This window comes from Schistocerca serialis, chromosome 5, assembly GCF_023864345.2.
Source record: "Schistocerca serialis cubense isolate TAMUIC-IGC-003099 chromosome 5, iqSchSeri2.2, whole genome shotgun sequence".
Lineage (NCBI taxonomy): Eukaryota > Metazoa > Arthropoda > Insecta > Orthoptera > Acrididae > Schistocerca > Schistocerca serialis.
In genome coordinates this window covers 247135644-247147808 of record NC_064642.1, presented here as the reverse complement: position 1 = coordinate 247147808, position 12165 = coordinate 247135644, and positions in this window count along the sequence as shown.

Genomic DNA, 12165 nt, shown 5'->3' with positions numbered 1-12165 from the left:
CACTATAATACTCGAACATTTAACAAGAACTAGAAATAATACGGATAACAACGGAGAAAAACCTTATTTTTTGGAGTGATAACCGTGTTGCACAAAACAAGAATCGAATGATGGTAATTCTTTTTCTTTTCCTGGTGGGAAATTTTCACAACAATAGAACAACGGTTTCTTGCTAGTGGGCGCAGCTCCCTTCCCTGTGACTTATGTTTTCTTGATACTGAGAAGGAAGTTAGTGATAAAGCAATTTCCACTTAGTGACCTTTGCACAATGCTCGAAGAAGCAAAAGTTTCTAAACCTTTCACAATAATTTCCATGAATAGTTCAATTTTTTTAACATTCAAGCTTTGACCTGCTGTACGTATACATCTGATGCGTCTTCACAGAGGGGAACGTCTGTCGTGGAGTCGCCAACATACCACCTGGACGTCGAACAGGGGGCAAATGTTGTTTTTACAGATGAGTCCCGATCTGGTTTGGAGAGTAATTCTCCAGTCATTCGCATCTGGAAGGAACGAGGAACACGATTTCGGGACCGAGGCATTGTGGAAAGAGACCTGTATCGAGGAATATCCGTAATGATGCAGGGCAGGGATTATGTTGACCACTCTACACCTCTTCATGAAATTCTACGGGTGAATCGGCAAGGTTTAACTGCTGTAAGGCATGGTGACGAGATCTTGGTGCCTCAAGTGCGGTTGTTGCGAGGTGGTGTGGACCCAGACTTCGTACTGACGGACGATAATGCTCTACTTCATAGAGAACAGATGGCTGTTTTCCTGGCAAACTAAAAATGCTGCACGCATGGCGTGGCCTGCTCGTTCTCCCGGTTTGAATCCCTAGAGAATGTCCGGGATGCAGTAGGGAGACAGACTGCATCACGTTAGCGTCCATCGACCACTCTCCAAGACTTGGGAGCAACTCTGCAGGAAGAACGGGCGTTATTGCCTGAACATGAGATTGATGACATCATTCATAGCATGCCCCGTATTGTCGAGCCTGTATTGCTGCTATGGTGGTCAGCACACACCAAATACTGAGCACATTAACCAGTTGTCGGAATCTGTGTGCAAATCTGTTAAGCTGAAAAAAAAAACAAAGAACATTGTTGTCTACCGTTATGCCTATAGTAGTTGTTTACGTTCTGCATTCTTCACGTTGTTTCTACTTTACTATCACCTGTTACTATTGTTTCGTGGCAAAATAAACGCAGTCTTGCAAAACTGCCGTTTGTTACTTCAATTGTGGACACAAACGGGCTCAAATGCTATGATGCATTAAATGGAAAGGAATGAGCATTAGGGGTATTTATTGCATGCAGCTCTGTGGAGCGTGACTGAGAACATGGCACCTAGAATAATTTCATTGGACGTGGCACCTCACATAAATGTCTATGTTTGAATTGCCTTCCGCACCAAAACATTCCAAATCTGTCATGAAATTGCCACTAATGTATGATAGCAGACTCTCATTTGTAACTTGGAAATGTTTCAGGAATAAATAATAAAACACTGCGCTACAGACAGTTTTTTGTAATAACTTCTGCTCATAAATCTGGCACTTCGCACCTTTTTACAGTCGAGTATCCAATTAATGAGCATTTAGCCATGAATGACGATGAAGATATTCCTGGCCCTTCGGGGTCATGTGCAATTCCGAAATCTCAAAGAGCTAGGCAAAGAAAAATGATTTGACTTGGGACACGGAGCTACGTGTTTAGTAAATGTTTTAAATGTCATTTGTCTTCCACTCACTGAATTCTATTACAACTGAATTGATCCAAGTTCGTATTCAATATTACAAATAACCAACACATCTGAACACGAACGTCATTACGTCAACCATTGTCACGTTCACTGGTGCCGGCACAGCGGCAAATTATAGTTACATTGCGATTTAATTAGACGTGTATAATTTTAAATTTCCGGTGCCTACTTTTTCTGGTCATTTCAAAAACATTTCGCTGGAGGGTGCCGGAACGCTGTTCCTGCCGAAATTAAGCACTGCAAGAGAAGCGTATGTTTCTGCTACTGTATGTTCTTATTACGATAGCCACTTTCCTTGATACGTAACAATTTTGTACGGAGTGTAATGATTCGCGCTTTCTACACTTCACTCGGCTTTCTAACATACGAATATTATGTAAATGCAATTATTTTTTCTTCAGAAGACGACTGTTTTGAAGATTCTTGCTGGTTGTGGCTCAGAGACAGCAACAATTGCAGTATCGCTTTCTTCTGTGTTAGGGGAAACAGTTTGATAGCTTTTGACGTTTTATTATCACATCTGTGCGGTTTCCTCGATAACAGTTGTGGTGGATTATTTGGTGCGTCAGATATAGTGGATACTGCATTCCATAGAAGTTTCCTATGTTCCACAGTCACTGATGTGGTTGGGCGTGTAGCGAACAAACCTTCACGTCGTCAGATGGTCACACGAGGTCTTTCTGCGAAAAGTCAGCTCTTCTGCTGTTTAGCAGTCATATTTTATTCTTCAAGGAATGCGTCATCCTATGTAATATATAACTATCTGTACGTTACAAGAGGCTCGTAAATAAAGTGGCCTGTGATGTACCGTTGTATACATCGCAGGGTCCTTAGAAAACTAAAGAAAGACAAATGCGGTATAATTTCTTTGTTTAATGCCAGTTTTAATGCAATATACGAACTACCTTTTGTGAAAACTATGTTGGAAATCAATATAAACCACGCTGTTCGCCGGTTCATCCGATATCGTATTCGAAAGGGTAGCTTACTGCGAGCTTGGAGGTCTGCCGTGGCAGTGTGTATCAACACCGAGCAGCAGTCTCGTGACTAGACGTGGACTAGACTACGGACAAACACATAATAATTCTAGCTACGCCTTTTCGGCAATCACCTTGGTTGCTCTGTTATCAACAGCTGCATAAGAGGTCAAGTCGAAATTACTAGTTTTCTTTTAAAGAGATCAGTAACATGAGATTTGAATTTCCGATTTCAGTGTAGACGAGGAAGGTTCCTTGGCGCAAAGGTAAGAATAACATTCACCAGACAGGAAGAGAGCGCACACAGCTGTGATTGCGATCAGCAGCAGCTGCCAAACTTTTACTTCCTTTCAGGTAAGCTGGGAAATGTGATGAAATGCCCACACCTAGTTTGTGGGACTTACATTATGCTAGCTAACGTATATGAATCAAACATGTGCTCGAAATGCAAACAGTTTTTACGGTTTTCTTTCTTTCACAATAGTTAGCTGTCAGAATCTCCCATAAGCAGGGCCAAGAAAGTAACTGGAGTGTGTTTCTGTTTACTGATTGTGCTTCACAACAGGTAAAATTTAGGAGCATTGTAATTAATGTCGTAAAAGCGTGCCTTTTCATTCATTTCGAATAGCTTCCGGTTTACCGATGTGCCACTTAGAAAATATTTGGAAAGAATATAACTATATGATCATTACAAATTGTGTGACATGCTAATTAACTGAATTTGAAAACGCTGTGGTAAATGAAATGACTGTCTTGAAGTCTTACTGGTGACACTCAAGTGGTGAAATAGTACCGTGAACTATATTCTGTAGTGTGAATTGAGTCCGGCATGATATTATTTGCGTTAGTACTTTACACTAGAATATAACTGACCTATGCAAATAAATATTCCAGCGAAATTAGTGTTCTTCGATCGGAATTACTGCGATAGTTCCAGTCTGGTCCCCTGTCGTAAAATCGAAGTTCTCGACATTGGAGCACGCGTCCCCTTGTTGAAGAAACGGGGTGAAATCACGGCAAAATCATTTCCCCCCTCCATGTATCCCTTTTCCGATGGAAATTTCGGCTAAAGAAATCTGAATACATTTTTTTAGAACATAAAATTTGCCATAAACTTCTGTTTGCAATGTATCCTGTATTTCCTATGGGTTTGATTTGTCTCGACCCATTGCACATCTGAGAAAAATAAACGAACAACAATTTACACAGGTTAAAATTTTGATAAAGACGTGAATGATCTACATTTTATTGACCCTTTTGACAGAGCCAAACTGAGGTAATCCTGCGCCTTTCTTTCCCCCTGCATCTCCCCACTCCAAAAAGAGGGTCGGGGAAGGGGGGCGGGACGATGGCAACACAAAATCCATCCTGCCACCCACCCTGTACCACTAACATGGAAATGCTGAAGATTAGCGTGCCGATCCCTGGAGATACGAGATGACGGCCAGGACAGAGAAGAGCACATAATTTAATCTGAACACCATATAATTAAAACGTTACAGTTTCCAAACGAAAATATTCCAAAACATGTTTAATGCACTTCAGCTTTTGCTTTTTACGAGTATGTCAACATATGACGTTTTGCTAAACATAGCAGTTAATTTTCGATAACATAAAATCCAGACAAAGAGTCATTCGAAATACTTTTTGAAAGTGCTACCTAATCGCTAGCGTGTTGTAACCGACTGCAGGCCATTATTGCTCGCGACAATGGCAGCGATATATCGCTGGTGTGAGGGGCGATTACTGAGCTCGTTGTCGACAGAACTACTAACACCAGATCACGATATACACAACGGCGTAGGTAACGTATGAATGACGCTCACTGCTATAACTTACGTTATCACCGAAATGAAACACGAGCAACGACGACCGAAGTTGGCAGTGAAATGAATCAATGCATTACAGCTCGAATTCGAGCGACCTCTACCAATTTAGTACTACGGAGGTGAAAAGCCAAGAAAGTGTGGGAGTTCTGAACTGGTACTGAGGATATGAATTGACCTGTCACGAAGACGATAATACAGACCCACCTTATTTGATGATACCTACGTAAGCAGAAAAAAACCATTTCAAAACACATTTAATTCCGTAAATAACATACTTTTGGTTTAAGACGCAAATCATTCTCTTGTCAAATACAGAACTTAATGCCTGAAATCCTTCTATAACCCATTATAAATTCTTAGACTTTCTTACGATAACTCTATGGAAAGCATGTTTCAAGACACCATGGTGTAGTACTAAACTTTTCGAGCTAATTCAGAGAGCACGGATAAATTCTTTTGTCCGATTCCACCCGCCGGCTTTGACCAGTGAGCTCATGCCTAAGTCAAAGAAACTACTTGAAGGCGACATGAAGGCAACGAGCATAGTCTTAGCAGAGTATTTAGACTCTGGAAACGAGGCTTATTCCTAGACAAGAGAATGTACCACCAGAATAAAAGAAAATACACATACAATCGGTAAAATACCATCGCAGTTCACCCGATTAGTTACATAGTCACGAGTTACATCGTCAAGAAATTGAGGAAACAAAAAAGAAAGCAACAACAGAAAATATGAAACATACATGTGTGAAATAAATTATTATCATAGATTGCTCGAGTGAGTGAATAACAACAGACGATCTTTAAAGTGCACTCCAATATTACGCATAGTAAACTCGTAATATTATAGAATAGCGGTAATTCTTAATAACAAATACCGGGTCTATAGGGCTACCGCAGGGAAGTGGGGGTTTTGGGCGGGACCAAACTACACTCCTGGAAATGGAAAAAAGAACACATTGACACCGGTGTGTCAGACCCACCATACTTGCTCCGGACACTGCGAGAGGGCTGTACAAGCAATGATCACACGCACGGCACAGCGGACACACCAGCAACCGCGGTGTTGGTCGTCGAATGGCGCTAGCTGCGCAGCATTTGTGTTCCGCCGCCGTCAGTGTCAGCCAGTTTTCCGTGGCATACGGAGCTCCATCGCAGTCTTTAACACTGGTAGCATGCCGCGACAGCGTGGACGTGAACCGTATGTGCAGTTGACGGACTTTGAGCGAGGGCGTATAGTGGGCATGCGGGAGGCCAGGTGGACGTACCGCCGAATTGCTCAACACGTGGGGCGTGAGGTCTCCACAGTACATCGATGTTGTCGCCAGTGGTCGGCGGAAGGTGCACGAGCCCGTCGACCTGGGACCGGACCGCAGCGACGCACGGATGCACGCCAAGACCGTAGGATCCTACGCAGTGCCGTAGGGGACCGCACCGCCACTTCCCAGCAAATTAGGGACACTGTTGCTCCTGGGGTATCGGCGAGGACCAATCGCAACCGTCTCCATGAAGCTGGCGTACGGTCCCGCACACCGTTAGGCCGTCTTCCGCTCACGCCCCAACATCGTGCAGCCCGCCTCCAGTGGTGTCGCGACAGGCGTGAATGGAGGGACGAATGGAGACGTGTCGTCTTCAGCGATGAGAGTCGCTTCTGCCTTGGTGCCAATGATGGTCGTATGCGTGTTTGGTGCCGTGCAGGTGAGCGCCACAATCAGGACTGCATACGACCGAGGCACACAGGGCCAACACCCGGCATCATGGTGTGGGGAGCGATCTCCTACACTGGCCGTACACCACTGGTGATCGTCGAGGGGACACTGAATAGTGCACGGTACATCCAAACCGTCATCGAACCCATCGTTCTACCATTCCTAGACCGGCAAGGGAACTTGCTGTTCCAACAGGACAATGCACGTCCGCATGTATCTCGTGCCACCCAACGTGCTCTAGAAGGTGTAAGTCAACTACCCTGGCCAGCAAGATCTCCGGATCTGTCCCCCATTGAGCATGTTTGGGACTGGATGAAGCGTCGTCTCACGTGGTCTGCACGTCCAGCACGAACGCTGGTCCAACTGAGGCGCCAGGTGGAAATGGCATGGCAAGCCGTTCCACAGGACTACATCCAGCATCTCTACGATCGTCTCCATGGGAGAATAGCAGCCTGCATTGCTGCGAAAGGTGGATATACACTGTACTAGTGCCGACATTGTGCATGCTCTGTTGCCTGTGTCTATGTGCCTGTGGTTCTGTCAGTGTGATCATGTGATGTATCTGACCCCAGGAATGTGTCAATAAAGTTTCCCCTTCCTGGGACAATGAATTCACGGTGTTCTTATTTCAATTTCCAGGAGTGTAAAATCTAATACAACAACCGCAAAATGAAATAAAGAGTAACAGCAATAAAATGTAAGGAAGACGTAAGCAGGAAAAAAGGAGAAAGCAACAAAAAATTCTAAAAGAAAATGCACCATAGAAGTAAGGAAAATCCACGAGAAAATAATAAGTCTTGGAATCGGTAACTGGAATTGACTGCGAGGTCTATCATAGTTATCCATTTCAAGGTTCATTTTTTTCAGTGTTTTTGCAGTGTTGTTTATTACAGGATTTCTATTTTGGTTTTGCTTTCTGTACTACTGCGATAAATAAGAAATCTTGGAATTGGTAACTACAATTGACTTATGTAGGTCAATTCAAACTGTTGATTCGAAGGTTATTTGTGTGTGTGTGAAATCTTACGGGACTTAACTGCTAATGTCATCAGTCCCTAAGCTTACACACTACTCAACCTAAACTATCCTAAGGACAAACACACACACCTATGCCCGAGGGAGGTCTCGAACCTCTGCCGGGACCAGCCGCACAGTCCATGACTGCAGCACCTTAGACTGCTCGGCCAAGGTTATTTATCGCGTTTTTGCAGCAGTAGAGGAAGCGATACCATATAGTTAAATCCTTACAGAATTATCAATCCACACCTGATGAACGAGGAGCTGACCATTAGGGTGACACCACACCTGAAAATTCTAAAAGAATGCACAGTAGGTGTGTGGACTGGTTTGTTACAGGATTTCTGTTATTTTTGTGTGTGCTTTCTGTACTGCGCAGCAGTGTGAACTGTGCACTCTTTGGTAACTGTCACGCACGGAATCAGTCTAATTATTGATTCCACGTTCCATTTTTTCGTGATTTTTACTGGCTGTGAATTATTTAGTTAAGGATTTAACTTTTTCGTATCGCTCTCTATGCTACCGCAAAAAATAACAAAATCTGGAATCGACAACTAGAAGTGACTTACATAGCTCAAGTACTGAAGAAAAAAACAACAAAATAAATCCTAGAAAATGAGAACACACACTTAATGGAAAGTCACCAAAAATAACGAACCGTGGAATGGAGAACTAAAACTGACCTGCCAAACCTCACTCACGAAAATCGTGCCACATTCGGAAAAAGTGCGAGAACCTAGATTATAAATATTATTGCAGATCGTTTCATGAACATCAACGCGAGCTATGCTCTTAGGTTCCCGCCCAACTTCATTTGTAAATAAGTAGCCAAATATTTTTGAAAAGCGAGATGATAAATACGATAGCTAATCGTTCCAATCGCAGCGATTTTGGCTGCACTCTCAGATTCCTGCGTAACCACACCCTCAGTTATCGCGGCATATTTGTAATAAACAGCATAGTTTACATCAGTTACTAAGACCACAGCAGATAATAACAGGCCACTTACATCCTTCACACCGTAAACTCGTGACGTTACACAGGACGTCACTCGTTAAAGCTGACGGGCGGAATCCGGATTGGCAGAAATCAGATGCTGGTTGGCGGCTCACCAAAGACCGGCACCGCTGCTGCGTGCCCTTACTGCAGCTCACGGTTTCTTACGATGTTGATGAACAGGACACGAACATTCATCTTGCTCGTCTTTCGTCTCAGCTCAGACTGTTTCTAAGCAACGTCACAGGGCGTTGAAGAAGGGCGATGCTCGTTTCACAACAATTCCCCCAAACGTGACGTCATTTTGACGTCACGCGCAATATCGATGATCGCATGAGCGGCTGTCGACTTTGTTTCAACGACGAATATGAATATTATTGCATCTCGATTCACTCGCAGCAATTTAAGCCGTCCTATTAGGTTCCTGCCTAACAACACACTCGGAAAACGCCACACATTCGTGAATAAACAGCGAAATATTATTGACAAGGGAGAGTATGAGTGAAAATGCTTCTCATTTCACTCGTGTCATCTTAGGTTCCTGCCTAACCACGTACTCGAAAGGCTGCCATACTCGGAAATAAAGAGCCAAATATTTGCGAGAAGGAAGAATATAAATTTTATTGGTGCTCGTTTCAGTCGCAGCAATTTATGCTGTCCCCCTACGGCTCTGCCTGACCACACACTCGGAAATAGCTAAATATTTATTTCATTCATCGTTCTCAAATCACACTCAATGTAAATAACAACCAGTATTGCAGAACATACTTGTATTACAGTACGAAACAGAACGTGTTAACAACGCTAGTATGAAAAAAAAATCCGTGTAACGGGATGGGAACCAACAGCTTTCGACTCCAGAAACCACAACATCATTCATGAGATGTTTAACTACGGTCTTGGTTATCACATTCGATTTTGAAGGCTTGTATCGTTGATACGTTGTTAAGTGACATTTAATGATAATGATGCTGTGTTAGAGTTATATTTTCAATGCTCCGTTGCATTGAAACGGCATACTAAAAATTATAAAACAAGTGTGTTTCATTCTTAATTTGTAAATTGCTGCCGATAACAACTCTCTCCTAGGACAGCGCTCTTATGTGAAGGCGTTATCCGTCGATAAATCATTAATTTTTTAATTATAACAGTAATTATAATAAATCATCCCAAGAATGACATGTTTTTGTAAATCTCCGGTATGGGCTCATGAAATCTTGTGAGAGGCCCGTATCGAAGGCTAATGAAAGCCGATCATCCGGTAGTCAAAATGACGTCACGTTTGCGGGAACTGTAGTCAAGCGAACGTTACCCGTACGAGAGAGATTGTACGAGGAAATATTAAAATACGAATGAAAATTAATAAAAATAGTAAAATCGATCAGTCGAGACAACCCTTTCGGTACGTGAATGTAATCAAGCTATTTATCTATTTTTATTTCATTTGACACGTCTAGTTCCGTAGGACCAAACTGAGGAGCAAATGGGGCGAATCAGTACATGAAATTAACGTCAGAAACGTTAGTAACAGTTAAGACAAAATTTACACGAAACGCATTCATGTGGCAAGATGATCAGTAAAAACTAGAGTAATCAACAATATAACATATAAATATTCTTAATTTTTGTCCTGGAACTTTCCAGTAGTTGAGAGGGAATGAGCCATGAGGAAATTCTTCAGTGTAGACTTGAAAGTGCGTGGGTTAGTGTTACGATGTTTTAATTCTTATTGAAAATGAATGCAGAGGAATACTGCACGCCTTTCTGCGCAAGATTCAAGGAAATGCTGCTCAAACGCAGGTTGGATTTCCGCCTGGTATTAACTGTGGGAAAGCTGCAAAATCTTCGAAATAAGCTTATACTGTTAACAACAAAGACATTAAACAAAATATATTTTAAGAGACCCATGTCAGAATTCCATACCCCTGAACAGGGGATGACAAGATGCTCGCGAACTTACACCACATATTGCTGGAACTACCCTTTTCTGAGCCAAAAATAATCTTTGGTAATGGATAGAGTTACCCCAAAACGTAATACCGTATGTGATAGGCGAATGTAAATAAGGAAAGTAAATTAATTTTGGTATTGTGTTGTCACCTTCTTCAGGTATTGTTCTGACGGCAGTTACAGCAGCATTATGTTTCTGAAGTAGGTCGTGAACATGATTTTTCCATGATGGCGTGCTATCTACCTCAACACCGAGGAATTTGGATTGTTCAGATTCACTAGTCAGATGCCCACTCCGTGTAATTAAAATGGCATTTTAGTTTAATTGTGTGTTAGAAATTACGAACACTGAACCTTATTGTGATTTTAGATCAGTTCCTCCCCCCCCCCCCCTCTCCGCCCACACAACTTACCCGTGCATTGCTGTGGAGAATGACCTGGAGCGGTCTGTCCTTGAATAGGAATCAGTTGTGAGATACTCTTCTTATTCCATAATGGTCCAACTTCTGCAGTAATACTTTATGATCAACAAATAATATGTCTTAGTTAAACCAAATAATATATCTACTATTCGGAACTTTTTATTTATCCCGTCCAGAGTCTCGTGGAGAAAAGAGAATATAGCATTTTAGCTTTTTCAGTTGTTAAACCTTTTCTCAAAACAAACCATGTTGACAGCAAATTATGTGAACTGCAGTGATCAATTACCTTTACATGCACAGTCTTTTCTATAACTTTAGCAAACACCGGTGGCACAGAAATAAGTCTAAAATTTTGTACCATCTTCATTCTTTTTTTTATAAAGCCGTTTCACTACTGAGTACTTCAATCCTTCAGAGAACTGACCATTCCGAAGCGAAAAATTACAAATATGGCTAAGTACTGGGCTAACATATGCAGCAGAGCGCCTTAGTGGTCTTCCAGATACCCTGTCATATCCATGAGATCCCGTGGTCTTCAGTGATTGTGACTCACTTTTTTCCTCGTCATTATCACGGAGGTGTATTTCAGATAGCTGTCTTGTAAACCTAGTTTTTAAGAGAGTTATGTGGTTCCCTGCATAACTAAGTTTGTTATTTAATTCACCTCATGTATCGAGAAAGTGCTTGTCAAATACTGTACGGATATTTATCAATAACAAAAAGATTTTTACCACGTATGGACTTTATGTCCTCGTTGTAGTGCTGCTGACCACACACTTCCTTCACTGGTGACTATATGGTTTTTAAACTTATCTTGAGAACAGCTGTTCTATTTTCATACGACATGCTTCTTGCGTTCTTTATAACATTTTTAAGTACGTTGCAGTACTGTCTGTAATGGGCTATTGGTGCTCGATTGTGACTATTTCTAACGTTGTATAATTCCCATTTCGTTCTTCGTGATATACTCACCCACTAACCAGCTACCAAGTTTCCCTATTAGTGCCAGTACCCTGTTTGAACGTTCTAACCGAAAGCAACTCTCAAAGAGCGTGAGCAATGTGTTAAGGAAAGCAGGATATTTATCGTCCATTTTATCAGCACTATAAACATTATGTCGCTCTTGTTCTGTAATGTGTTTTAAAAAATGAGGTTTAAAAAATTTCTGTTGCCACGGGCTTAATTTTTCTAAATACACTCACAGAGGAAAAAGCGCAACACCGAAAAGGAATTGTGCGACATAAACTAAAGATAGTAGGCGTGTTTCTAAACCTGAAACCGATGTCTATTCAACGTTTCACCTAACCTGCATAAGGGTGCCCTGCCCTTGTAGCGCCCCTAGGACGACGGTGATCACGTTTGCTTTAAATACATGCTGTAACGGTCCTGAGCGCTAGTTAGCTTTCAGATTGGACGTGGTGTGTTGATGTTAGTCAAGAATACTTTTAAGAGAACAAGGACGACATTATCAAAACCTCAGTGAGTTCGAGTGAGGTCGTGT